Here is a 27,409-nt window from a genome sequence, read left to right on the forward strand (position 1 = left end):
CACCTTGGAAGGGGCTGCAAAGAAGCTCCAGGGGCTCAGAGACACAAGAAAGACAACAAATAGTGAAAACAAGTATTTTATATACAATAATGGAGTGTTTCTGATACTTGTATTTCGGGGCTGGGCTTTAGCAAACTAAATGTCGTCCAGTTCGGGTTTCCAATAAAGTTTTGTGAATGGAATTGAATGGATTGAGAGCAGCGGACCTGAACTGTGTCACCAAGGTAACGCCTCTTCCCCCCTCCTGGATAAACATCTCCTCCTGTAACCTCTGCCTGGCCACGCCCCTCTTCAGTTATGAGAGCTAGGCCGTACAAGATGTTTTGGTAAAGGCGGTGACGTCACCCTCCTCGCTTATTGGCCGCCGATGATCTCATGTTACATCCGGGGCTCGCTCTCTCTTCCCCCCTCCCCTCGGCAGTTTCGCATTGAGGAAAACAACATTCCCTCTACGCTTCTCGACCTTCCCTTTCGCTCATTGGCCGCACGCCACGCCTATCACACCCCCTCAGCCAATGAAAACGCAAACACGCAAGACCTCGGCGCCCTTCACGTCAAACAAGGCCTGTTTCAGCTCTGACAGCTGCGCTAGCCAATGAGGCGCCGGCTTATCATAACAGCTAGCCAATCAAGTAAAAGGCGGCATTATTTTCTCTATCCCTCTAGGAAACGGGCAGCTGCGAGCCTCTTCTCATTTACAGCGTCCAACGGAACAGCTACAACCTTCAGCCCACAGGTTACTAAGTTAGCAAGCACCGCGCGTCCTCTCTCCATTCGACGCCCGCTTCTGACGTCGCGGCGCACCGCCCCTTTATTCCCTCCACGGCCGCCGCTGATTGGACCCCGCGCCCTCGTCAGAGCAGTCGCGCCGAGTGACGTCGGCGCGGCTACGCGACGGCCCGGCTTTGCCAACCAACCCAGGGTGCAGCGCGGCGCGTGGTGCGCTTGCGCAGTTGCCCTCGGGCGCCGACGCATGCGCAGTCTTAAATACCGAGCGTCGACCCGAAGCCAGCGCCGAGACCGGAAGAGATGGGGAGTGTGGAAGCCTGGCGCTTGTAACCTGCGGCTGGACGCCTCCCCGAGCGGTAGTGTGACGAGCAGAGAGGCCGGCTGTGTAGGGAGGAGGCCCAGTGAGAAGTTGTACCGATAGGTAAGTGTAATCGCCACCCTCCAACTGCCGCCTTCTGTGACACCAGAGAGGTCACACGCCGGGCCGCCTCTGCCTGTCACATGCGGCTCTGTACGGTGCGAAGGGCCCCGGGGCCCCCCCAGGGAGGGCTGTGCACCGGGAGGGACATCATGACATGCTGATGACATTTCACCATGAATGGTTGGGGCTTTGTTAGACTGACTTCACAATCCTTGTATTTCAGGGGACAATAATAACACACCTATGACCATTGGTGGTTTTATCTATTTGTCCAAATAGCTGAAAATCCTATAAATCCATTCTTGTGCTCCAATTGCCTTTCCAAGTCCAGATATTACCTTGTAAATGTCACTGTGACCTCCATCACAGCCTGAGCAGAGTGGTGGGAGGGGCCCAGCACGCCCCACCCACTACAAGCTGCCTGCAGACAACTACAGGAGGGGGCGGAGACCAGACCAGTCACCCTGCACAAGGAGAGAGAGCAGCAGTGAGCGGTCTTTATTACAGGGAGAGTATTACACTGGATTACTGCACAGATCTGGAAGAAAAATGCAAAGTATGCCAAGATTCAAAGGAGAATACACATGATGAATGAATTTAGACACTATTTATTAATCTTGGAGAAATTAGGAGAATTCTGAAACTTCTTGCATGTGAAAGTTTGTGTGTGTGTGTGTGTGTATAATGATTTTTTTTTTTTTTTTTTTTAAATTTCCTCTTCTAGGCTTGGCCCCTTTTCACACAGGCTTTCCGATCAGGTCCCCCTATCAGTTTTCCAGGTGGACCTAATCGGATGCTCCATTCACCCATATGGAGCGGCGGATGTCAGCAGTGATGTCCGCTGACTTGCGCTGATCTTGCCTGTGAAATCCAGACGGACGGTGACCCTGTTTTTCCATCTGTTTTGGAGGATCGGATGAGAAAGGACAGGCAGTCCGTTTTCATTCGATCTCCCTGTAGAGGAGCGCTGGGCTCTAACAGGCCAATCCCAGCAAAGTGAGCGGAGACAGACCTGTCATCCACCGACCGCCTATGTGAAAGGGACCTTAGAATCCCTCCCCCCCTCCTTCCCCACCACCAAGTAGAGATGCACCTAAAATTTTGGCTGCCGAATATGGTGGTGTTGGCATTTTGCTGGTAAGTGAAGAAGGTGCCAGAAACACGTTATATTTTAAAAAAAATTTTTTTTTTTTTTTTGTGCTTATGGTCTTTTTCATAGGTCGTGTGACTCAAAAAAATATAACAGGTGCATTATTAACCATTTCAGCCCCAGAAGGATTTACCCCCCTTCCTGACCAGAGCACTTTTTGCGATTCAGCACTGCGTCGCTTTAACTGACAATTGCGCGGTTGTGCAACGCTGTACCCAAACAAAATTGATTTTTTATTTTCTCCACCAATAGAGCTTTCTTTTGGTTGTATTTGATCACCTCTGCAGTTTTATTTTTTATTTTTTGCACTATAAACAAAAAAGAGCGACAATTTTGAAAAAAAACACGCATTTTTTGCTATAATAAATATCCCCCAAAAATATATAAAAAAAACAATTTTTGTTCCTCAGTTTGGGCCGATATGTATTCTTCTACATATTTTTGGTAAAATAATCGCAATAAGTGTATTGATTGGTTTGCACAAAAGTTATAGCGTCTACAAAATGGGGGATAGATTTATGGCATTTTTATTTTTAATCTTTTATTTTTTTTATTAGTAATGGCGGCGATCTGCGATTTTAATTTTTTAAATTTTTTTTTTTTTTTTTTTTTTCCCTGAGACATTATGGCGGACACTATTTTGGGACCACTGTAATTTATACAGAGGTCAGTGCTATAAAAATGCATTGCTTACTGTGTAAATGACACTGGTAGTGAAGGGGTTAACCACTAGGGGTGATGAAGGGGTTAAGTGTGTCCTAGGGAGTGATTCTAACTGGGGGGGGGCTACAACACTCAAGACAGCGATCACTGCTCCCGATGACAGAGCAGTGATCTGTCCTATCACTAGGCAGAACAGGGAAATGCTTTTACAAAAGCATCTCCCCATTCTACTTCTCCGTGATACGATGGCGGACATCGAGTCCGCGGGACCCGCGGTCATGGCGAACGTGGCGGGCGCAAGCCCGCAGCACCGCTTCTTAAAGGGGACATACCTTTTGCCCACCAGCGCCATTCTGCTGACTTATATCGGCATGCGCTGGTCGGAAAGTGGTTAATGTGTTCTTGCTGTGTTTTCAATGCGTTTTAACAGGGAGATGTGTTTTTGGTCGGGGGGGAGGGGGTGAGATACAGCAAGCAGGATTTTTAACACAATGGAAGCACAACAGACCAGTGCGCAGACATGCATAGAACTTAAAGGGATACATTTTTCTTGAACTTTTCTTGTTCTAAAGGTGCCAATAATGGCTAGCAAATTCATATTTAAATTCCTGATATTAATTAAAAAGTCAATAAAAACTCCTTTTTGGCCAAGTGCATCCTGCATTTTTGGTTTCGGCACAAAAATTTCCATTTGGTGCACCTCAACCCCCAAGCATTCTAGCTATGTCTTTTTTTATTTTTTAAGCCGAGGCCTTGGAGAATAAAATGGTGGTCACAATTTTTTTTATGTTGCATGATATTTGCAGATTTTCACTAAATAAAATGCACATTAAACGGGTTATAAACCCTCGTGTTTTTTAACCTTAATGCATTAAGGTGAAAAACCCATCACTCAGCCCCCCCGAGCCCCCGTTTATACTTGAGCCCTGTGTTTCCCACAACGTGAACGAGCACACCAGCTCCGGCCGGTGTCTTGTGTCCTGATTGGATAGATTGATAGCAGCTCAGCCATTGGCTCCATGGTCAATCAAATCCAATAACGCAGGTCCTGGGGCCTGCTTTCTGTGTCAATAGATGCAGGACACAGGAGCGTGTCCACAAAGAGTGCTTCTCCTACAGGGCACTTGAGAAGATGAGCCTGGAGCGCTGCTGAGGGACAACAGAAGAGGAGGATCGGGGTCACTCTGTGCAAAACCAACTGCACAGTGGAGGTTAAGTATGACATGTATGTGTGGTGTTGTGGTGTCTTTTTTTTTTTTTTTATTTATTTTTTTACAAGCCTTTAATTTTATTGCAAATGCAATATAGATCTATATCTCCCAACTTTTTGGTAAAATATAAAAGCTGCCAAGCCGAGTAAATGGATACCAAACATCACGCTTTAAAATTGTATACGCCTGTGGGATGGTGATAAACTACCATACCTGAAAATCTCCATAGGAAACGCTTTAAAAGCCTTTACAGGTTACCAGTTTATAATTATACGGGAGTTCTGGTGTGAATTATTGCTCTTGCTCTGATGTTGACAATACCTCACGTGTGGTGCAATCGCCATTTACGGATTTATTACAGGTACTTGTATAGCACCGTCAATTTATACAGCACTTTACATATATATTGTACATCAGTCCCTGCACTCAAGGAGCTTACAATCTAAAGTCCCTAACTCGCATTCATGTTGGTGGTGGACCAAGTCAGGATACACTTTGCCAAAAACAAGTATAAGAAAAAAAGTGTGTGTGTTTTTTTTTACTTTATAGTTTTTGAAGTGCTTTTGTGTAATCTAAAAAAAAAAAAAGTGCAAGGAAAATGCATCCTTTTCTATGTCTTCACACTTGTCTATTCAGCTTCCATGGTGGTAAAATCCTGCTTCGTGCATATTTGGTCAGTTTCAAAAACGCACCTCCCTATTAAAATGAATTGAAAAAGCAAAAACACATCCATTTTTGCTGCAGTTTGAGTTGCATGACCTATAAAAAAAACTAATAGTAGACGCATCAATGTTTTCAGTGTACACTATCGACCCCTTTTTTCATGTCCTCAAAATGCAGATCGCCCTATTTTTTTGCACCCAATATATCGCTGCATCCCTAATACACATACTAGAGCCTATTTAGACAGGAGCCAATTAACCTACCAGCATGTCTTTGGAGTGTGGAAGGAAACTGGAGTACCCGGAGGAAACAGACACAGGGAGAGCATTGTAAACTCCAGGCAGGTAGTTCCATGGTTGGGATCTGAACTAATGACCCTGGTGCTGCTAGCCAAAGTGCTATTTAATTTCCATCTGGCCAGGAAGTCTGTGTAGTGTATTAGCCAAGCTGATGTCGCTATGACCAGCCTGAGTTTACACCGGAGCGGTGTGGGAAACCACATGTGATTCAGACAGGAGTCGCACCACATTCCTGTTCAAATCACTTTGTTTACAGTGCGATTTGAGTCCATTCATTTTGTATGGGCTCAGATTGCACCTCCTAAAGTATCCATTACAGATATCGGCACATTAATACAGTACATGCAAATACTTAGTGTTGAGACCAGCCATTTACCACCTGAGGTATAGAATATCGTACAAAAAATAGTTTTGAATCAATCGTACGATAATCTGGTCATTAGTACACAGCTGCCGTCCAAAATTTTCCAAAGGGACAAACGCGAAATGTTTTTTTTTTTTTTATTGTATGACACCAAATTGTACGCTTTTCGTTTAATCAGTACAGTTTTCGTCCAAAAATACAATGCATTATAACACTTCCTAATTTTTGTCTGTGGCATGAGAATTTTCGTAGTTTAGTCACCTATTCGTTTTCGATATGGGAATTGGCATAAAAAAAAACGATCATTCACCTGCTCTCATCGTATGTACCAGGCTTTGCATTCCCCTCTCCACAGACTGACAATGCTGATGTCCAAAGGTGCCCCTATGCTCCTTCATCCAAAGTAGTGTCTCTAACATAGTAGGTGTGTTGCTGGCCAGATCACCAGGTGAAAACCTATAAGAAAATGAATGCAGCCATCACATCTAATGATTGGTAAGCTGCAAGATATTACATTAGCGGGTTTAATACTGCTTTAACTCAAAACATCCTTCTCTCTCGGCCTCCTCCGAATCCCCCCCGCAATAATCTGACTTCATGATTGAACCCTGGTCCCCAACCTGTGGCCTTGGGGCCACATGCGACCCCTTGGGATCATATAGATGGTAATCTGTTACCTACAATAGGTTTGATCTTTAGCAGTTGCAGGGTTTAGTTAATAGGTGTCACAGAATTCAAGGAAATGTCTGGGGATCTTAACAAAGTAAGTTCACAAACTTCAAGACTATTTACATTAGTAAGAGTAAGCTACAGAAACAATTGAGTACCGTTTGATACACTTTTTTTTGTTTGTTTGCACTAACATCCATATTTTCAGAACAAGCTTTCGACGTAGCCCCTTCAAGGTCCAGGCAGTACAGCTTGAAGTGTACACCCGAAAGTTTGTCCTAAACATGTGGATGTTAGTGCAAATATCTATAATGGACATTACTCGGTTGTTTGTTGCAAGTGCACTAATCTGGCTATAATCACCACAAGTAGGAGTAGGCTAGAAAATATTGAAATAAAATGTAGAAATACGTTTTTCTCTTTGATCAAATGCTTGAAGTTTGTCAGGGCTCAATTTTAGGTCCTGAGCTACTGGCCAGGCCTTAAGAGTTACTTGCCACCAGTTGCCCCTAATTCCACTGTAAATGCACCCTCTTAAATGATCTCATTAAATGACACTGTTAATAGAAGTGGAGGTTTTATGCATAGTTAAGTTACAAAAATATTAACAATAACTTTAACAATATTAACATAAATCTCATTGGTGCTGCTATCAATGTAGCCTATCACAGGGCGCAATCAGGAGAGCCGGCTGGATCACACAGTATCTCCTGCTGTGACCCGGCTTGGCTCTGAAACACACACCGTTGTCAAATAAGCCTCCTGGACTGGCTCCTATGATGGACAACACCCTGAATCAATTTCCCAGCATTGGACCGGTGTGCTGTCTATCATAGGAGCCAATCCTGGAGGTGGGGAGTTTGTTTTGACTGCGGCCGTAATTTCTGTTCCAAGCTGTGCCACAGCGGGAGATTTTTTAATTTTATTTCAGGTACTTGTATAGCTCTGCCAATTTACGCAGCGCTTGACATATACATTGTACTTTCACATCCGTCCCTACCCTCAAGGAGCTTGCAATCTAAGGTTTCTAACTCGCATTTCATACGTACACATTAGGTCCAATTTAGACAGAATCTAATTAACCTGCCAGCATGTCTTTGGAACGTTGCAGTAAACGGGAGTACCCGGAGTAAACTCACACAGGCAGAAAATACAAACTCCAGGCAGGTAGTGTTGTGGTTGGGATTCGAACCAGAGACCCAAGTGCTGCTAGGTTAAAGTGCCAACCGGTACACTGCTGTGCCTTTGTGTTATCTGGCCGGCTCTCTTCCCGACAGTTTCCTAGCCGATCGCTTCTGGTGTAAGTGGTGTGGCTTTTTTTTTTTTTTTTTTTTTTTTTTTTTTTTTTTTTTTTTACAGGGCATTAGAGCGGCCCTGGGGGACAATTGCCTTCCTTCCCCCTGCCCAGTCCGCCCGTGCCCCACACTCTCCCACAGCTTATTTCCACTCGCCTAATGCGGGCAGACGAGTGGAAATTTTGAAGGCTAAAGTATGGCTGAAGTGATTGCAAGAATGTGTTTAAAATGACATTTCTATAAATGTTTTTAAAACGTGACATTCATATATTTATAGTGAAACTAAACCTTCAGTAAAAATTGCGACCAGGCAGCTTTTTATTGCAGAAGACATGGCTGTCTGTTCTGCATTAAAACAAACTTACCTGCCTTTTTGCAGTTATCTTTTGAACGTACAGTGGGCCACACATGCAGCTTGGTATACATTCTTGGCACAGTGCCAGTGTACTGCGAGGAGAACACCAGTGCAGGAGTCACCTCACCCAAAGCTAGCCAGTCAAAAGGGTGAAAATCTGACATTTAGAAAAAGTCCACATGTCAGCTGCTGGCAAAGGATCTAGTGGCCACTAGGCATGGGCTGAACACCACCCGGTTTGGTTCGCACCAGCACATACCGAACAGGCAAAAATTAAGCAGAACAGGTGAACACCGTTAGTCTATGGGACACGAACATGAATAAGAAGTGCTCATTTTAAAGGCTTATGTGCAAGTTATTGTCAGAAAAAGTGGGGACCCGGGTCCTGCCCCAGGGGACATGTATCAATGCAAAAAAAAGTTTTAAAAACGGCCGTTTTTTCAGGAGCAGTGATTTTAATAATGCTTGAAGTGAAATATTCCTTTAAATTTTGTACCTGGAGGGTGTCTATAATATGCCTGTAAGGTGGCGTGTTTTTCCTGTGTTTAGGACAGTCCCTGCACAAAATGACATTTCTAAAGGAAAGTCATTTAAAAGTACAAGTGGCTATAATGAATTGTTGTGTCCCGGCAATACAGATAAGTCATTGAAGAAAACGGCATGGGATCCCCCACAGTCCATTACCAGGCCCTTTGGGTCTGGTATGAATATTAAGGGGAACCCTGAACCAAAATTTAAAAAAATTGCATGGGGTCCCCCCAAATTCCATACCAGGCCCTTCAGGTCTGGTATGGATATTGAGGGGAATCCTGCGCCAATTTAAAAAAAAAAAAAAAAAAATGGCGTGGGGGTCCCCCCAAAAATCCATACCAGACCCTTATCCGAGCACACAACCTGGCACGCCGCAGGAAAAGGGGGGGGGGGGGCGAGAGCTGTTCCAGGCCACATGCCCTCAACATGGGGAGGGTGCTTTGGGGTAGCCCCCCAAAGCACCTTGTCCACATGTTGATGGGGACAAGGGCCTCATCCCCACAACCCTTGCCCGGTGGTTGTGGGGGCTTATTGGAATCTGGAAGCCCCCTTTAACAAGGGGACCCCCAGATCCCACCCCCCTCTGATGCCCGGGGAAGCAATTGGGAGGTCCCCATTCGTCAGAGGTGGGGTGGGGTCACCCGCGTGTGGCCCTGCCCTCAATTATAAAAGAACTGTCACCTGCGAGGATGCGCCGGCGGGCAGATTGGTGGCAGCTTGCGGGGTGTTTTTTTTTTTTTTTTTTTTTTTTGTGTGTAATGGTACGGGTACAATGTACCCGTTACCATTTCACACAGGGGGAGGCCGGGATCTGGGGCTCCCCTTGTTAAAGGGGATTCCCAGATTCCAATCAAACCCCACAACCACTGGGCAAGGGTTGCGGGTATGAGGCCCTTGTCCCCATCAACATGGGGACAAGGTTCTTTAAGGGGCTACCCCAAAGCACCCTCCCCATGTTGAGGGCATGTGGCCTGGTACGCTCTTGTCCCCCACTCTCTTTTTTTCCTGCGGCCTGCCAGGTTGCATGCTCCCCTATGCCATTTTTTTAAAAAAGGGACTGTTCTAAACATGGGAAAAATGCGCCACTTTACAGGCATACTATAGACACTCCCTAGGTACAAAATTTGAAGGAATATTTAATTTTTATTGTTTCACTTTAAGCATTGTTAAAATCACTGCTCCCGGAAAAAAAAAAAACGGCCATTTAAAAAAAAAAAAAAAAAAAAATTTCATTGATACATGTCCCCTGGGGCAGGGCCTGGGTCCCCAAACACTTTTTTTTATGACAATAATTTGCATACAAGTCTTTAAAATGAACACACTTAATTTTTCATGTTAATGTCCCATAGACTTTAACGGTGTTCCGAATTTTCCCCAAACACCGCATGTTGTTCGGTGTTCGCAAACATCCGAACAACCAAAGTTCGGCCCGAACTTAAGCTCGGGCCAAACCATTTGCCCATCCCTAGTGGCCACATCAATGTAACAGAGGTCAGTATTATGCAAACTTGCTTTGAGAGGCAGTCATCCCGGCACACTGAGCTGCACATTCTGTAGAGGTTTATGAATAAGTAGGTAAGTGTACTTTATTGTAGAAGAGACATTGCTGTTGATTATTTTTTGGTAACTTTAGTTCCATTTTAACTTTTCACTGGGTTACCCCAAAAAAAACTTACACACCCAGCAATCCAGTGCTTTTCTGTAGGAATCTCATTCTCCACTGATACACACCAAGTTCTGCACCATCATCTTTTCTGATGTCAGAGCAGGCTGTATTGTCTGGGTTCTTGCAACTGGCCCTATGACATGCATGCGCCACAGTGTGTTTATCAGGAGGCTAACTGCAAGAACCAGCAAGACAGCTGCCCCCCTGAAAATGCACATGCGTTACAGAAGAGATGTCCAGGCCCCTAACGACATGCATGTTCAGCAGTGTGTTTTTAGGTAACCAACTGCAAGAATTGGTAAAACAGCCAGCCCTATGAGGAACATGCAAGTGCTGCAGAATAGACAAGCCAGTACCCAAATGACGTGTATGCTTTGCGGTGGATTATCAGGGGGCTGGCTGCAAGAACCTGTAAGCTGGCCCCCTACAGACGGACACGCATTGCAGAAGAAACAGTTGGGCCCTCCTAATAACGTGCTTGTGCTTAAGCATCTTATTAGGGGGGTGGCTGCATAAACCAGTAAAGACAGCTGACCCCCTGAACTCACATGTGCCATAGAGAACAAATCTGACCCCTTGATGACGTGATGCAGTGCATGCGCGGTAGAGCACTTCCTTGGATGTGGGTACAGGCTACTGGATGCATCATTCACACCTAGGTGCAAATTCAGAAAGTGTGGGGAGAGTTGCCTGAAAAAAGCACTTTAAAAATGTTTTTAAAAAAATGCAGTTTCCCTAAAATGCGTGCTGCTGCAGACTACTGGTAGCCTGTTAGATGGCTAATGTGTGAGACTAACCAGCTGTGCAGCTTCCACCTTCTAAACTTCTGAACTGCCTATTTGACATTGATCTGGGGCTCCTACCCGCTGGGCCAGCTGTCATGAACACACCTCCTCCTTGTACTTAACAGAACTACAGGGGTGACGTGATGCCAGCATTACTAGAATTATTGCAGTGTTGAAGTAAGGGGTGTCAACTTGTACAGCTAATCTGCCTTCTGCTTTGACCACAAATGCCTCCACCCTTCCATACCAGCGAGGATGCTGTTATTCCTATTGGGATGCATTATTCCTGGTTGGCTGTGCATGTGAATTAGGCATAACTTGCATCCTGCAACCCCGCCCCAAAGTATATACACCCTACCAGTCTCTTCACTTGCCATCTGGAAGAGAGTACGTTACCTTTTTAGGTATGGTGCAGCTTAAAGGTAATTTATTGCAGCTTTCCCTTTGTGACGGTGCTAGGCCATTAACCAAGCGCAGGCTTGTTCACTGGAAGTCCATCCATAGTCTTGTGTAAGCTAAAACTTGAGATTTTCCCTAAACATCTTTCAGGACAGCACTTGAGTGGCTCCTCCCACTTGCCAACAGAAAACACACCTCCACCAAACTTTAAAAGGAGGCTCCTTCCCACACGTTGCCAATTTTTGTTTCCTCCAGCAGGGAACACCTAGTGGGGAGTCAGGAGCTCTCAAGGTGCTGTCCTCCTGAGGCCAGGCTCCTTGCTCCACCATTTTTTCTTTCCATACCTCAGAGAGCCAGTTCCTCCCATTTCCACAGGGTGAAGGCAGAAGGTGTGGGATGGGCTCCTTCTCCCTCATCAGTGCTTGGGGAAAGCTGGAACTGCTCTAGGGGTTGCCACTTACTGGCGGCGGACATCATAGTTTATTTGTTTCAGATCCGGATGCTTCTCTTAACGCCACCATCTTAGGATGTGTAGTAAAAGGACTGCATCCACCGGAAGTGGGGCGGCATCCTAGGATCAGGCGCATGGTGTAATTTCCACCAGAAAGCGCAGGGGGTGGAGGGGAGGAACAGGACTGGTGCCTACATTTCCGGTTCTGGTCTGGCGCTAATGGATTCTGGAACTGGCATTTTAGCCACATGCAACACGCTGCATTACCAGGATGATTTGGGGGCTGCAGCAAGTGGGACAGGCACCAGAAAGACCCAGGTAAGGGGCAGACGTGTGTTCTGCTCTTTTACTTTGGGGTCTCTCTCTCCCTTTCTCTCTCTCTCTCTTCAGTAGGATTTGAGTTTGGTTCCCCCTGGTGGCGGGGCCTGTCTGGGCACATGAGGCATTTGGGTTTCTCACTGTGCACCTGTGGTGAGCATATTGGTAGAGTTCAGGCTGACTTGCTAGGATGGTTTGGTTTTCTTTTTTTCCCTTGTCACGGCAGGCCAAGAGCTCTGACCTGGGGGTTAAAAGAAAATGCCCTTCATGCAAAGCAAAATTACCTGAAGGCTGGAAAAAGACACTGTCAAGCATGCATTGACTCTTTTGTTAAGAAAGGGGCTTCTTTGGCATGCAGTGATTTGATTGCATCAGTCAAAAAGGAACTGGATGCCACCATTCAATCATTTCGGTCTTTGCTTGCAAATCTATCCTTGAGTCAGCTGTCAACCTCCCAATCCTCTCAGAGCTCACTGTTAGTCCTGGCAATGGAGGCTGAAGTAGGCCCTCATAACCGAGAAGAACCCCCCCCCCCCCCTTTCACATTCTAAGGAAGAGTCTGATCAAGAGGAGGATGAGGTGGAAAATGCACCTTCAAAATATAAATTGTCTTTAGAGCATGTAGACAGCCAACTAAGGGCAATTTATGCTACCTTGGGCTTGGAGGAAGAGAGAGAAGAATTCCCTGCATGACAGGATGTACACAGGACTCTGTGAGCCAAAAATAGTACTTTTTGCAGTAATCAGACAATAATGCCTCGTTTCCACTGAGCTGATCGGTTTGGGTCGGTACAGTTTGGAAGGCCTAGAATGGTCCAGCCTATTCAGGTGAGCGTTTCCACTGCAAGTCAGACCGCCAGGGGCCATACGTGGGTTAATAACAAATGCCTAGCGTCACACATCCGCCAATCAGTGGAATGTATCGTAGCTCCGCCCTAACTGAACCATACCATTTTCTATGGCCCCACATCTGAAGCAGGACCCAGAATGGTGCGGTTCGGTTGTATGGGCCGCTTTCATAATGGAAACACTCAAAATAGCGTACCGAACCGATCCGCTCAGTGGAAACTAAGCATTAAAGAATGGGTTGATCCAGAAAGAAAGCCTTTCTTCCCAAGGGCCCATAAAAGGAGGTTTCCATTCGATGAAGACCCAGCGGCACTTTGAAATAAGGTTCCAAAATTCGATGTAGCCTTTTCTCATGTTTCAAGATCAACTGATTTGGCATTTAAGGGCATGGAGATTTTTAAAGGACCCCATAAAAAGATAGATCAACAGCTTAAGATGGCTTGGCAATCCATCAAGGGCAACCTCAAACCAGCAATGGTGATTACTTGTGTCTCTAGGAATATTGGGTGAATCAGCTTAAAACCCGCATTAACAGAATCTATTAGAATGACAGCAAAAGCCGCAGCCCTAACTAGTTAGTAGGGGGCTGTGGTTAAAAACCTGGCTGGGAGATGCAGCATCCAAAAACAAGCTTTGTGGGGGTCCCATTCTTGGGGGGACTTATTGTTTGACACTGATTTAGATTGAGTTCTTGACAGAACTGCAGATGAGGTCTTTCCTGTCAAGAAGAAGAAACACAGCCAGTCAAACACCTTTTTTTTTTTTTTTTTTTTTTTTTTTTTTTTTTTTTTTTTTTTTTTTCTCTCGTCAAAGGGCTCGGGAACAAAGTAACAAACCTAAAGAGAAATTGATCAGGGCAGAGGGGAAAAGGAAATGTCCTTTTTCCATCCTGCTTCAACCAGCAAAATGCAATGACAGACTGTTACAAGTGGAAGGAAGGCTTCAAATTTTCCTCCCCTATTGGGCAAGCATGACAGAAAACCAGTATATTCTGAGCATGTTGTCCCAAGGTTACAAAATAGAATTTTCGGGTCATCCTCCAGAAAGGTACTTTGTAACAAACTTACCAAGAGATGCAACATAGGCCCTAGCTATGAAGAACCTGTTAAAGGATCTGATACAAGGGGTTGTGACTCAGGTACCACTGGGGGGGATGTTATCAGGGATTCTATTCCCATATATTTCTGATTTTTATTTAAAAAAAAAAAAAAAATGGACATTTTTGATCCTTAACTTTAAACCACGAAACAAATCAGTCCTATACAAGAGTTTTCTTATGGAATCTCTTCATGGTAAGAAACCTATTGACCAAGGAGTGTTTCATAGGCATCTCGTAGGTCGATCAATGCCATCTGCACATCCCTATAGCCCCTCAGTCTCGAAGGTTCCTAAGGATGTGGAATGAGGTCCTGCAATTCAAAGCCCTTCCCTTCGGCCTTTCTTCTGCCCCGTGAATATTTACAAAGGTGATGGCAGAAGCCCTCGCACCTCTCCGCCTTCAAGGGGTCGTAGTAATCCCGTACCTGGTCGACCTGCTCTTTGCCCCTTCCAGGGAGAAATTGTTAAAAGACCTGGGCAAGGCCTGCAGTCAACCAATCCTTGGTTTGGATTGTGAATGTTTAAAAGTCAAACTTCAATCCGGCTCAGTAAGTACAATTTCTGGGGTACCAAATAAGCTCAGTGGAGCAAAGAATTTTTCTTCCAGAAGAAAAAAAAGGCCTACTATGGTCATTCCCAATAGAAAAACTGACAACGGATGCCAGCGTGTGGGGATGGGGCGGGGGGGGGGGGGTGGCCATCTAATTCTGCCCCAAAGTGCCCATAAATCCGCCCACAAGAAATGTAGAAATTCGCCCATCAGTTTTGCAGCACTGGCCATTAAAATCTGCACACAACTTGTAGAAATCCACCCATCATCGACATTAACGCGCCACGGGAGCACGGGTGAGCGCTGAGCACAATCTGACAGAAAAACAAAAAAATTTCGGCTATTGTGCGCCTGCACCGTCTCAACAGCTGATGGTAAAATCAGCTGTTGTGATGTTACGTACTGTGCATGTTCCTTCAGCCTGGGCACTATGCAATGGGGGCATTTCTCGATAGAACAGGTAAGCGGGGCGATAGGCGGATCCTCCCTCCGCTCTGCTCTCCTGTGTTGTGCGTGCTTGGCTGGGGCAGCAGAGGGAGGATCAGAGAGAGAAAGTTCCCCCTGCTGCCACCCGCCCAGGATCGGCCCTGCCTGCATGCCATTTGTAACCAGGCTGGTACCTTGAGACCCCTGCTATAGAGCAGCTATTTAACTGATGGCAGTTAAATTACCTTTCTTAACCATCTACCCAGATGGGAATATACTTAAAACAGATCCGGGCTTTTACCAAAAGTAGCGTCAGTTCATAACTGGTCGCAGGAGATCATCCTACCAGCCTTTTGCTCAAACCCTTCGAGGGCAAAAAGAGCCAATTTCACAATTTGGATGTAAAAACTACTTACATTACCTGTATGTAAGAATTTTAGGTCTTCGGACTCTTTGTACTTTTTCCCCAGAAAAAAAGGCCACCAAGCATCAAAGGGGTCAATTGCTAGATGGCTTAAATCCACTATTCTGGCAGCCTACACTCAGTTGGGACTATCTACCCCACCGGGAATTCAAGCTCATTCTACCAGGGCTCAAGCCACTACATGAGCAGAAAAAGCTGGCTGTGGGCCCTCCCTAGTTGGTAAGTCTCTCGTTTTTTATCCTCTCAGGTGCTGTCCTGAAAGACGTTTAGGGAAAATTCAAGTTAGACTTACTTACGTAACTTGTTTTCCAGGAGTCTTTCAGGACGGCAACAACCTGCCTTTATTGTTTGGTTTTTATGCTGTGACTAACCATATTCTGATTATGTGTTACAGCTTGGGCCGGAGGTTCTCTACTACTGGCAACATGTGGGAAGGAGCCTCCTTTTAAAGTTTGGAGGCGTTTCCTGTTGGCAAGAGGGAGGAGCCAGTCTCAGGTGCTGTCCTGAGACTCCTGGAAAACCAGTTACCGTTAAGTCTTGCACTCCTGTGACCATTAGGAGAAGCCCAGCCTAACAAGCTCAGGCTGGAATTGTCCTTTTTAATAACAAAAAATCTTAAAGGGTGAAATGTCAAAAGTGAAAACTGCTCAAGAGTTGCTGGACCTACTCGGAAGCTTGCAGATTTCACAGCCTTTTCTTTTTAAACGTGGTAAATTATTTTTAAATTTTTTTTTCATTAAAATTTCTATCCTACTGCAGAGGGAATTCAGTGATTTATATACCAAATATCAGTAGTGCACCTATTTTGACACAACTGCTCTCAATGCATGTAAACATGAAAAAATAAAGCAAACAAAAGGTGTCCTTAAAGTGTTAATGATGTGATATTTCATGCTTCTCCAATGAGGAGGATAAGATTGTAGTTAGTGATGAATCTAAGAAGGTTTAAAGTGGATGTAAACCCCAATTTTTTTTTTGAGGTCCTAATGTAGAGTCCTCCCCTTGCTGTGATTGACAGGTGATTTACATATCTCGTGCACTAGCCTAAGACATGCATTATTTTTTTTTTAATTCCCTCCCCCACTCTTTTCTTCAGCAGCTCTGCAAGGATTGGCTGTTCCACACCTCGGCATGATTTGGCATGCTGAAGTCATGTGGTTACTTTCCTGTCTTTTCACTGGATGTTGGAGATCATAGCAGAAGTTCAGTGTTAAGTACACAGGAGAAAATTCATATTGACAAGGGGAGTGTAGAGGTGGGCGGGGAGTCTGACATCACGACTCCACCCACCAAACTCCAGACAACAGACCCACCCACAGAATCTGCAGTTTTTTGGCTCTCATAACAGACAGAGGGGAGACATTTGACAGGTAAAGATACATGCAGGAGGCATGTATATCCTTATAGAGAACCCCTATGGCAGTAGTTTAGAAAGGATGACATTGGGTTTACATTCACTTTAATAGGAATCTCTTGCAGAGAGTGGAAAAAATACTAAAGACCTGTGATGTGTCTCAGAAGGGGGTGCTGAACTTCTGCTAAGATCACAGCAGTGATCTGACCTGAAGTGGGGACAGGTACTTTTGGGTGAAGTTCTGCTTTAAGCCCATTTTAGCGACTAATAATAAGCTTGGTGTCACCCCATTGTTTGCTGAAGGCATAGAGTGGAAAAGTTAAATATCCTTTCTATTCACTGATCTATCAAGATGTTGATCAAGAATGAAAGCGTAAACCTATGTTTATGCCTAGCTCTTGTAAGAAAAGATTTTACCTCACAATTCTAAGTTTTGGGATAAGGCCCCATAGGTAGATGCAAGTCCACAAAACCTAATTCTGCCCTTCTCCTTTTAAAGATATGGATTCCTTTAAAAGAGAAGTTTGGGTTTGTTAATCCCCCACTCAGAGGCTGAGCCAGGTGCCAGTCAAGGCTCCTGGGTGGATCCTGACTATCTTTCCCCAGCCAGGACTGGCTCTGTGAGGTCAGCGGGCTTCAGACTGGTCGCAAGAGTGCAGAACGAACTGCACTTTTTTAAAGGACCCTATAGGAAAGATCGATTTGACCACTGGAACCTGGGAGGATTTCTCCGTTCTCTTCAATCCTAGCATTTCCACCACAGAAGTCAGCAGAGCCTTAAGAATTTGGATGTCACAGCTAGAATCACATCTGCCGATCCTACATTTTCTACCAGTTCAAGTGGTAGATTGTATCTGACACATTGTTGTACTATTCGCATTGCTGCTAAAACAGCAGCAATAAAAAAAGAAAAATAAAAAAAAAAAAAAAAAATTTGTCCCACTAAGGGTCAATTTTAGGAATAACAAGAGTGGATGCAAATGGCAGTTAAGAGAAAATCCACAGGATCCACCGGTTTGAGTGCCGGTTCACACTGGTGCGATGCGAGAAGACTGCGAATCCACTGCGTGTTCCCGCATCGCATGTCAGTTCACACTGCCATATGCGAATCACTGGGGAGTGTCAATACATTGTTAACGACACCCCCAGCTCAGCTTGCATATCGCACTGCGAACTGACAGTTCGGACATGAATCGGATCGCATATGTGTGAACACACATGCGATCCGATTCTGGTCCGAACAGAAAAAAGGGTCCTGTGCGTGTTTGCACCGAATGCGGTGCAATATCAGCCATACTATCTCTATGGCTGATATCGCACCACACAGACATCGCATGTAATGTGAACAGCAGTGCGCTGCGAATTACATGCGATGTCTGTGCGATGTTTGGCATCGCACCAGTGTGAACCGGCACTCAGGGAATTGAGTGCTATCTGCAAAGCTCTTGTGTTGCAAGAGATTGTCCCACAAAGGCATATGAAAATCCTTTCAGACAATACCGTGGTAGTCACGTTTTGGATTGAAGGGGAGATACAAGGACATTAGAACATTGTTACTTTGTATTTCACTGTTTAAATCATCTGTAGGTTAAAGGGATTAGTTTTAAACAGCATACGATGTAAATTGGCAACCTCAAAAAATCCTCCTTCCCCTCCTTCCTTTTGTGAAAAAAAAAAAAAAAAAAAATGATCGTTTATCTGTTTACCCAGAAGTCCTACCATTTGCAATTGGTAGCTTAATGATTTGAAGCTATATAGAAATTGAGGCAGCAAACAAGCTCCACAGTTTGTACTCCCTCCCAAATGCTTCATGATTGTAATGAACGCTGCATGATCATATACTGTCTAGTTTAGTTTGAGCACTGTGCATTTTCTCTGTGATCTTTCAAAAGCTGCACTCCTGTTAAGCAACTTTCCTACATACAGTTGTGCTCACAAGTTTACATACCCTGGCAGAATTTGATTTCTTGTCCATTTTCAGACAATGTGCATGATGAGACAAAAACACTTTTCACTCATGGGTTAGTGTTTGGCTGAGGCCATTTATAATCAATCAACTGTATTTACACTCTTTTTTTTTTTTTTTTTTTTTTTTTTTTAAATCATAATCACAACAGAAACTACCCAAATGACCCCGATCCAAAGTTTACATACCCTGGGAATTTTGGCCTGATAACATGCGCACAAGTTGACACAAAGGGGTTTGAATGGCTGTTCAAGGTAACCATCCTCACCTGTGATCTCTGTGTGTGTGTGTGTGTGTGTGTGTGTGTGTGTGTGTATAAAAGGGTCAATGAGTTTCTGGACACCTGACAGACCCTTGCATTTTTCATGCAGTGCTGCACTGGCGTTTCTGGATTGAGTCATGGGGAAAGCAAAAGAATTGTCAAAATCTGCGGGAAAAGGTAGTTAAACTGTATAACACAGGAAAGGGATGTAAAAATATATCCAAGAAATTGAGAATGCCAATCGGCAGTGTTCAAACTCTAATCAAGAAGTGGAAAATGAGGAGGGGTTCTGTTGAATCCAAACCACGGTCAGGTAGACCAACTAAATTTTCAGCCACAACTGCCAGGAAAGTTGTTCAGGATGCAAAGTAAAACCCACAGATGACTTCAGGTGACATACAGGACTCTCTCTGAAAATATGTGGTGTGGCTGTTTCAAGGTGCACAATAAGGAGGCACTTGAAGAAATATAGGCTGCATGGTCGAGTCACCAGAAGAAGGCCATTACTACGCAAATGCCACAAAATAACCTGCTTACATGCCAAACAGCACAGGCGAGCCTCAAACCTTCTGGCACAAAGTCACTTGGAGTGATTGAGACCAAAATTGAGCTTTTTGGCCACACCCATAAACGCTACATTTGGAGAGGAGTCAACAAGGCCTATGATGAAAGGGTACGCCTTTCCTACTGTGAAACACGGAGGTGGATCGCTTGTGTTTTGGGGATGTGTGAGGCTGTGAGCTACAAAGGCACAGGAAATTTGGTCAAAATTGATGGCAAGATGAATGCAGTATGTTATCAAAAAATACTGGAGGAACATTTGCATTCATCAGCCAGGAAGCTGCGCATGGGACGTTCTTGGGCATTCCAACATAATGATCCAAAACGCAAGGCCAAGTCCACCAGTCATTTGCTACAGCAGCATAAAGTGAAGGCTCTGGAGTGTCTATCTCAGTCTCCTGACCTCAATATCATTGAGCCACTCTGGGGAGATCTCAAACGTGCAGTTCATGCAACACAGCCCAAGAATTTACAGGAACTGGAGGCTTTTTGCCAAGAGGAATGGGCAGCTGTACCATCTGAGATGATAAAGAGCCTCATCCACAAATACCGCAAAAGACTTCAAGCCGTCATTGATGTTAAAGGGGGTAATACACGGTATTGATAAATGGCTTCAGTCAAACATGCGTGAAGTTTTTTTTGTTCTCATTCGTGTTCTTTGAAAAATGGCCAAGAAATCTTAAATTCTGCCAGGGTATGTAAACTTATGAGCACAACTGTATTTTGTATACAGTAGTGTTTTGGGGGTAGGGGTTCTCCACCCTCTCTTTTTCCTGGCAATTGCAATAAAAGGCTTAACTGTCACCTGGAATACCTGCTTCTAGGTAGAGTAGAAACTTTGCTACTTATACATAGTCACCAATTGCTGAAAAAATGGCTCCTGCTTTTGAAACGCATGGCGGGGTGCCATTGTGGGGAAAAAAAACAGGTTCATCCTTCAAGCTTCTAATTTGAGATCCCCTCCCCTCCACATTTTTAAGAGACCACCCATAGGCCATGGCCCCTCAGTGTTGTTTCCTTCAAGCAAATTGTTTTGTCTGGTCTACATGCTAGGTAGCAGGGGCCTCCCGGCGGCCACGTTGTTAACCACAGGAGTTTTTATGGCTTCATTAAATCTAAGGGATGCATATTTGCACATCCCGGTTCAGATGGAGTCCAGACAATGCCTTTGATTCACAGTGAACAAGTTCAAAACCCTGTACTTCTAATTCAACTCTCTGCTGTTCGGCCTAGTGTCAGCGCTGTGCATTTTTACAATTTCTGGCGGAAGTGCTGCAAATTCTGAGGGTGGAGGAGATTCCAATAATCCCTTACTTAGATGGCCTACTGATATTTGCAGTTTCTGTGAAAGTGGTTCAGAACATGATCGTCGTAGACCTCCAGCAGCTGGGCTGGCTGGTGATATGGGAAAAGTCACAGCTAGTCCCTACCCAAAGGATAACATTCCTTGGGTAGACAATAAATTTGCATTTATCCAAAATCTTTCTAATGGAAGAAAAAAAATGACGATAATTGGAGGCAAATGCGGAGACCTTGATGCAAAACATGAGGATTCTCTGACGTTTGGGGGGGTTCAATGGGCCCAATTTCACATAAGAGCTCTGCAGTCCTTTTTTTTTTTTTTTTTTTTTTTTATGCTCTCGATCTGGGAAGGGAAGGAGTCTCCCAGGCGAATATCTCTCAGGAAATAAAACTGTCAATCAGGTGGTGGCTAAATGCACAAAATTCGGCTGGTTGTCTTTGGTCGCAACACCTTCCAGTGACAATCACCACGGACATAGGAAGCCCACATCGACGACTAGATGGTACAAGGGGTCTGGAACAATCAACTAGCCCGCCTTTCTTCCAGTGCCAAAGAGCTCAAAGCCGTGCAGAAGGCCTTAGTGGCTTTGGGCCCTACCCTGATAGGAAAACTCGTACAAGTTTTCTCGGACAATATAACTACCGTGAGCTATATCAACAAATGGCAGTACAAGAGCAGCGGGCCAAACGAGTATAGCAGAAAAGATTGTGGGATGGGCAGAATTAAAGGGGTTGTAAAGGTAAAAATTTTTTCACCTTAATGCATTCTATGCATTAAGGTGAAAAAACTTTTGACAGTACCGCCGCCCCCAGCCCCCCCGTTTTACTTACCTGACGCCTCGAATCTTCGCTGCTCGTCCTCGTCATCTTCATTGCAGCTCAGCCTGGTCGCTGATTGGCTGCAGTGGATGGATTGAAAGCAGCGCAGCCATTGGCTCGCGCTGCTGTCAATCACATCCGATGACGCGGCGCGCCGGGGGGCGGGGCCGAGTGATACAGCGAGCGGCTATAGCCGCCGGCTGTATCACGGGAGCGCGCCCGCAAGCACTCACCACCATGCGAGGGAGCTTGCATTAAGGTGGTAAATGCTTGCGGGGAGGAGCTGAAACAGCCGCCGAGGGACCCCAGAAGACCAGGTTCGGGGCCACTCTGTGCAGAACGAGCTGCACAGTGAAGGTAAGTATAACATGTTTGTTATTTAAAAAAAAAAAAAAAAATACCTTTACAACCCCTTTAAGTCTTCTATCTTCATCTTCTGTGCACCTGGAAGGAAAACTAAGCTCACAGGCAGATGCCCTAAGCAGGGAAACTGTCGTAGACGGAATGGTGTTTTAAATCAAACCATGTTCAGCCATCACATCTAAAATGATAGAAAGCTGTAAAGTTTGCTTTTGGGTTTATTACTGGAGAAGGGGTGGGAAAGTGCCATCCTGGGGAAAGTCACTCAGTAGAAATTGTGTGTGGTGTGTTTTTGTTTTTTGTTTTTCCCAGAAAATGTTTTCAAAGGTGAAATTGCCCTTTGATCTAGCTGTCTGCTTCTGTAAGTGTTCTTAGAAAACTATTCTGTGCCAGAAGACTGTCGGCCATTGTTTGATGGCTGGCGTTCTGGAGCTTTCACCAAGGTTCATGTAAATTGAGCACCTGTTTACTGCAATTTAACCCAGACATAGTTCATCATCTGGTGTCTCAGGAATATGAGGACACTGTGTAGACCAGGGGTAGGCAACCTCGGCCCTCCTAGCTGTGGTGAAACTTCAAGTCCCATGAGACATTGCAAGACCCTGACAATCACAGGCATGACTCGCAGAGGCTTGATGGGATTTGTAGTGTCGCCACAGCTGGAGGGCTGAGGTTGCCTACCCCTGGTGTAGACCTTCTACTACGTTACTTCAGAAAATGTAATGCCTACTAAATACTAAAGGGCATCATTTTAAAGTGATAACCTTCCCTTCATCTGTAAATCTTATTAATTAAAAGCCTTAACCCTACATGTGGTACCCATGTTGCACCAATGTAGAGATTATGATGAATGCAGATGTCAGACCCGTGCCCTTCTCGACAAGTAATGACAGGACTGGCCAGGCCAATCTCGCACCACGCTGTCACTTGGGTTACAATGCTACACTCAACTGCGTACTGCAAAGATTTTCCAGCTTGCAGGACGACAATCTAGGTGTCAGCAGCCTGAGAGTGATTGTCACTGGGTTAAGTTAATTGGACAATTAGCACTTCAAGCTGCAGCCACCACCCTTTTTACAGAGAATGAAACTCACAATCTTGGCAATAACTATGATTTTAGAATAAATGTCCAACACACATGGTCACCACAAACTGATATATTCACATTTATAATACAGTAGCACTTTTCAGGGATTATTTTAGTTTGCAATAAAAGCCTTAGACAGTTTAAACACTTTTCAAAATATAGCTTAATGAAAAGGCCAAAGTGGTACAAATAAAATATTTACATAAAAAAAGTCACAAAGAAATGGCAAGACCATACAGGCAACAGCAATAAGAGTTGAAAATGAAGAATACTTAAAGGTCCTGGTTTAACATACTCTTAATTTGTACAATACATTTGCCCTATTTGTTACGAAAATATCCCGTTTTTATTTATTACTAAAATCAAAGTTTAAAATAGAGGGCATACCCAGAACAGAGGAGAAAGCAAAAAAAGCTTTTACCATATTCATTTCCCCTTTATCCATACATTGCACTTTATCCTTATCTGCCAAGCCAACATTTCCATATATGTTCAAATACCTTAATATCCTTTTAGGTCCCTGCATTGTGGGCATTTAGCATCTGCTCTCCATCCATAAAGAAAAACCTTCTGAGGTGTCCTATGTGCTCTATGTGACAACAATAAATGGGGTACTCAATGGTCCTATTTCCAAGATACGTTTCCACTGCTCATCTGGTATGTCCCCCAGATCTTCCACCCACCCCCCCTCCTGAAGGGAAGCACCTCATTCCCCCCTTAGAAACTTTATTGCATGTACTATCATATAGAAGTGTTATCGGCCCCTTAGATGTAGCAGTATTGATTGCTTTCCGGAGAATGGTTACCTCACTCCACTGGTCTCTTTCTTTAAATTGTTTTCCCAGGGCATGCCTAACTTGCAGGTACTGTATTTTTTGGTGTATAACACGCACTTTTTCACCCTGAAAATCGGGTGCAAATAGCGTGTGCGTGTTATACACCGATACTTCATTTTTTTTTTTTTTTTTTTTATTGCTGCCAGGGAGGGGGGCTGGATGAGTGCCGTTAGATTACATACAGTGACTATCTCCTGTTTACTTGACTGCTTCTGTAATGGAAAGTGCCGTCTCTCGGCCACCATTGGACCACTGTTCTGCTTATCATAGGAGATTACATACAGTGAGAATCTGTCGGCACTCGTCCCGCCCCCCTCCCTGTCCCCTCCTAGGCTACAGATGGGCTTCAATTAGTGCATTGATGGCAATGATGAGGCTGCAGATGGGCACTGACCCTTATTTTGCTTTAAAGGTCCTTATTTAAAATTGTAATTTTTTTTTTTCCCCCTGAAACTTCCCTCTTAAAGTGAATGTGCGTGTTATACGCTGATAAATATGGTACTTAAAGGACTGATTTGGTATATCGTACTTCTCACCTAAGTTCCTGAAATTATTTAAATCCCCCCCCCCAAAACTGAGCGAGGTGAAAGACTGCAAATCTCCCAATCCCTACTTTTCTCTATATTCCTGCAAATGTTTATTGTCCCATAATGGTGAGAATTCAGTAAATCCCTGATTACTCTACTCTAATAACTCAGTTTCCATGTTTTCTTAACCAACAGACCTAGGGAGTTTAGATGATAGAGAATCAGCCTCCAAGGCCTCGATCAATGTCTTATGACCCATGCTCGGGAGCATGACTCCCCTGTCCAAACTCTCCATGGATGAGATATTGCAGCCTCTTAAATGTTGTAATTGCTCAGCCAAAAAACCAAGGGTGTGGGACTGCCAGACCCCCTTTACCCTTAGTAGTTGCAAAATACATAGCTGTATCCTGAAGTAAGGTCTGTTGGCATGAGCCATATTGTGAATGCATGGATTAAAAACTGGCTACAAAGACGAGTTCAGAGGGTGGTGACAAATGGGGAGTACTCAGAATGGTCAGGGGTGGAAAGTGGAGTCCCCCAGGGTTATGTGCTGGGACCAGTCATATTTAGTTTATTCATAAACGACCTGGAGGATGGGGTAAAAAAGTTCAATCGATCTATTTTCCGGATGATACAAAGCTAAGCCGTGCAATAATTGCTCCGCAGGATGTGGAAACCTTGCAAGAAGAGCTGAACAAATGAATAGGGTGGGCAACTACATGGCAAATGAGGTTTAATGTGTGGGGGGAAAATGTAAAATAATGCATTTGGGTGGCAAAAATATGAATGCAGTCTATACACTAGGGGGAGAACCTTTGGGGGTCCTAGTAGATAGCGGTAGCTTGGCATTGCAAAGCAAACAGAATATTGGCATGCATTAAAAAGGGGATTAACTCAAAGTAATAATTCTCCCACTCTACAAGACTCTGGTCTGGCCTCACCTGGAGTATGCTGTCCAGTTCTGGGCACCAGTCCTCAGGAAGGATGTACTGGAAATGGAGCGAGTGCAAAGAAGGGCAACAAAGCTAATAAAGGGACTAGAGGGTATTCGTTATGAAGAAAGGTTTCGAGCACTGAACTTATTCTCTCTGGCGAAGAGATGCTTGAGAGGGGATATGATTTCAACTTACAAATGCTATACTTGTGACCCCACAATAGGGATAAAACTTTTCCACGAAAGAGATTAATAAGACACGTGGCCACTCATTGAAATGAGGAAAAAAGAGGTTTAAACTTAAACAGCATAGAGGGTTCTTTACTGTAAGAGCGGCAAGGGTGTGGAATTCCCTTCCACAGGCCATGGTTTCAGCAGGGAGCATTGATTGTTTCAAAACTACTAGACAAGCACCTGAACGACCACAACATACAGGGGTATACAATGTAATATTGACATATAATCACACACCTAGGTTGGGCTTGTGTATTTATTTAAACCTCACCTACTATGTATGTAACAGCATTGATTTATCCCAGTTTGTTTAAACCCGATATCTGTCCAAAGTACAAAATTCTATCCATTGCTGCAGTCAGGGATACCTGGGTGTGCCCTAGGAACACACACCCAGGCATTCCCCCCCCTCGAGGCCGGATGGCGCGGACTAGGCAGAAGCCGCAGCTTCGCCTAAACTCCTGCCCGCAGCTCCTCAGGACCGGCGCGGTGTCCATGAAAAAAAAAAAAAATTTGAATTGTGACTTGCATATATATATTATATTATATTATATTATATTATATTATATTATATATTTTTTTTTTTTTTTTTTTTTTTTTTGAGAAAATCGCCCAGCTCTAACATGTAATGCTATCTTCTACTTCCCTGATGCCCTCTGAAAGCCCTGAATATTAGCAGATCTAATGGCAATTACCAGACTTTCAATGGCCAAAGCAAAAAGCAGGGGTGACAAAGGGCACCCCTGCCTTGTCCCACAGGTCAGAGAAAACATCTCTACACATTTACAAATTAAGTAGCTACAGGCATCATTTAGATATCATCATTCTTTTCAGCCGGCGATTCTATGCACAGTAAGAACAATCATAGCGGCAGTTCCGCCGATTGATCGTTCTTATAGGCAATGGGAGGGGACGCTCCCACCGCCATCATCGGCTGGCGCTGGATGACAATAGCAATTTCCGGTGACCACATGGTCACCAGTCATCTCTATGACCGTCGGAGGCCCGGGGCGCGACATTATGACGTCATGCCCGGGATCACGGATGTCAACAAAGCCGCGGCTGTCAGCATGAAGAGCGGTGAAATTTTTTTTCACGATCTCATGCTTTCCAGCCTGGAGGAGAGATGTGGGGTCTTATTGACCCCGCATCTCTCCATAAAGAGGACTTGTCAAATAGATTCCTATTACAAGGGATGTTTACATTCCTTGTAATAGGAATAAAAGTGATCAAAAGAATAAAAAATGTAAAAATAAAAAAAATTAAGTAAAATAAAAAACATTTTTTTAAAACGCCCCTGTCCCCAGTAGCTTGCGCTCAGAAACGAATGCAAGTCCCGCCCACATATGTAAACGCCGTGCAAACCACACGTGAGGTATCACCGCGTGCATTAGAGCGTGTGCAACAATTCTAGCACTAGACCCTCCTCTAACTCTAAACTGGTAACCTGTAAAAATTTTCAAAGCATCGCCTATGGAGATGTACCGAAGTTTGGCACCATTTCATGAGTGTGCGCAGGTTTAAAGTGTGACATGTTGGGTATCCATTTACTCGGTGTAACATCATCTTTCACATTATACAAAAAATTGGGCTAACTTTATTTTGTTTTTTTAATTCATGAAACCGTTTTATTCTCCCAAAAAAGGCATTTGAAAAATTATTGCGCAAATACTGTGCGAGATAAAAAGTTGCAATGACCGCCATTTTATTCCACAGGGTGTCTGCTAAAAATAAATATGTATGTATATATATATTAATATTATAATTTGGGGGTTCTGAGTAATTTTCTAGCAAAAAAAATTATGATTTTTACATGTAGGAGAGAAGTGCCAGAATAGGCTTGGTATTGAA

General features: G+C 44.3%; 1 protein-coding gene across 3 annotated transcripts in view; it reads left to right on the plus strand.

Annotated features, from left to right (window-relative positions):
- Positions 1-925: 925 nt before the first annotated feature.
- The window catches only part of PPM1B (protein phosphatase, Mg2+/Mn2+ dependent 1B), an 81,723-nt gene continuing 55,239 nt past the window's right edge, over positions 926-27,409 (plus strand). The window contains exon 1 of one of the 3 annotated variants that reach the window (XM_073628469.1): positions 926-1,150. The gene's annotated coding sequence lies outside the window, so the exon portion shown is untranslated. The remainder of the gene's footprint in view (positions 1,151-27,409) is intronic. The other 2 variants (XM_073628471.1, XM_073628470.1) reach the window with 2 other exon arrangements.

The sequence above is a fragment of the Aquarana catesbeiana genome, linkage group LG04 (genome assembly GCF_042186555.1).
Source record: "Aquarana catesbeiana isolate 2022-GZ linkage group LG04, ASM4218655v1, whole genome shotgun sequence".
Classification (NCBI taxonomy): domain Eukaryota; kingdom Metazoa; phylum Chordata; class Amphibia; order Anura; family Ranidae; genus Aquarana; species Aquarana catesbeiana.